Below are 2,556 nucleotides of genomic sequence, written 5' to 3' on the forward strand. Positions count from 1 at the left end.
TTGATCTGAAGAGGAAGAACATAATGATTAATAGCTGAATGTACTGATGAAAACCTTTGCATCGAGGGAATGAACAACTTGGAAGAAAAGGTATTCTGTCTCATGCGAAAGGGCAGGCAGAGCTGCTAAACCAGTAGAACCTTTTCAGGAGGAAAGGAGCAGTTAGAAGGCCATCTCTCAGATCCAGGTTCAGGATGCCTCACTGGGAATGAGGCTCAGTCAAAACACCAGAGAAATGCCCGTGGCCCAAACCCTGCCACAACAGTGGCCCACATCCAGTAAAAATAACATCAGGGTGCATCAGGGAAGTTAAAATCTAGATTCTCTCTAGGTAGAGAGCAAGTGAAGACAAAACCAAAAAAATTTTTAAAAAGACTTTTACATCGGAATCTGAGTCCTTTGATATTTTAAATAAAAAACAAATTTAACTGTGATGTACATTGATTATATTAACTACAAATGGATCACTGACTATACTTTCACAAACTTTGACAACAAAGTCTAGCAGGACTTAGGTCCTAATCAATCCTCCAGAGAAACCATCAACTTCCGACAAGATGGTGACTGAGTAACACATACCATAGGAACTCCACAGAATTCAGCACGAGAGTTACTAAGGGGGGACTTCCACATTGCCAGGTCACAGAAGGAGCATCATAAAGATAGGTAGGCACAGACCCACTAGCTTTTGAGAGCTAGGGGCTTTTGGCTTTCCACAGTGGAGGCTGGTTAGAGTTTGACCTTATCCCTGCCATTGTCTTGGATGGAGCTGGGATCATTTGGAGCCAGCTCAAGAGCTTCATCTCAACACAGCTACAGCTTGCCGCTAACTCAGGGCAGGGATAAACCCCTCCAGCTCCAGTGATCGGGGCTCAGCTATATTGTTACTTTTGTTCCCTTCTCTTCTTTTTGTCCCCCAACAGTCTCAGCAGGCTCAGTTTTTTTTTTTTTATCTTCCGTTTTCTCTCACACACCACAGCCAGCCTCCAGGCCACTCCCCTTAGCCTATGGCATTTACACCGGTCTTGCACCCAGCTGGGAGAGCTCCACACTCTACAGCATAATCTGAGGCCGGGAAAAGCCCGCCTATCTTCCTCCAGGAAAATCCCACCCAACTTCATCTGGGGGAAATCCTGCCCAGCTTCCTCCACGGCAAATCTCGCCCACCCTCTGCAGCACTTAATATGTGGCTGAGTAAATACTGCCAACCGTCTTCCAGGGGGAAACCCTGCCTGCATGGCTTGGGGGAGGTCCTACCTGTGCTCTGTGGTCCCACATAGGACTTAGGGAACTTCCTCCCACCTGAAGTACTGCCTCACATGGTCTAAGGCAGCTCAGCCAATAGTCGCCAGCGTTCCACACTGTTGCGGGAACCTCTGCCCATTCTCTGTAGCAATCTACCTGACCAAGGAAATTCTGCCCACCATTCTTGGTGAGCGATACCAAAACGGGCACACCCACCAGCCTTCAGTGGCACCCCTGTTGCAGCAGGAACCCCTGCACACTCTCTGCAGCACCCCAAGCTGCTGTGCGCCACATCATCACGGCTTCTTGTGAGATAACCCAGTACAGCACCATCCTCACAGTTCCACAATAACCCAATCAGCATCCCCTGAGAGGACCATCCAACTTACGCTCCAAATAACAGAATACTGGTTGACTAGGGAAAGAGTGAAGCCACAAGAGGATAAAGGGGTAAGCCAATTCCATAGTGAAATTAGCTGCAGGTAGTTCGAAGAAGCATTCCTACTAGTCTCCCAGAGAGAACCCGGTGCTCTTCAACTCTCTGGAAAATGGCATCTGGCTCCTCTAAAACAATACAGCACAAACAGCAATCAGCCCTAAATGACCTCAATGAAAAAAATAGGAGAAACAAAAGGCAATGTCAGAAGATGGTCTGAATCTAATGACATGCATAGAAGCAGTCATTGATCTGTCACAGAAAGAAATTTTCAAAATTCTGCTCGGAGTCAATACAGAAAAAGGTGGAATTATAGAGGAGATAAAGACCATACAGAACTGGGAAATACAAGAGCTTAGGGACGAGATAACAAAAACCAGTAGCAGACTCACAGGCTTCACCAACCAACTGAAGGAAGCAGAGAATGGCACCAGTGACCTAGAGGACAACCAAGCAGACTTAACAAACATGAACAAATATCTAATAACACCATCAGAGAAGCTGAAGAAAATCTAAGAGCTATGTCTGATGTTATGAAGAGGAACATCAGAATAATTGGATTACTGGAGGAAGACACAACAAAGAAGCCATCTATGAAAATAGTGAGAGAATTCTTGGAGGAAAACTTCCCATCTTAATGACTAAAAACCAGGCAACCATTCAGGAGGGTGAAAGAACACCAGCTAGACTGAATCCCAAGAAGAAGTCACCAAAGCACAATATAGATAAACTGTGTGATCAAGAGGTGCCGAAGGGATCCATTTTCAGAAATCAAAGAACAAAAAATCATATCATTGTGTGCTCACCTCCATGATGGGATCGCTGAAGACAAATGGGTGCATAAACAAATGTGGTGAAGAAAGCTGATGGTGCCC

Source organism: Echinops telfairi, unplaced genomic scaffold (assembly GCF_000313985.2).
Source record: "Echinops telfairi isolate 266 unplaced genomic scaffold, ASM31398v2 ScPeMD7_7435;HRSCAF=8473, whole genome shotgun sequence".
Classification (NCBI taxonomy): Eukaryota; Metazoa; Chordata; class Mammalia; order Afrosoricida; family Tenrecidae; genus Echinops; species Echinops telfairi.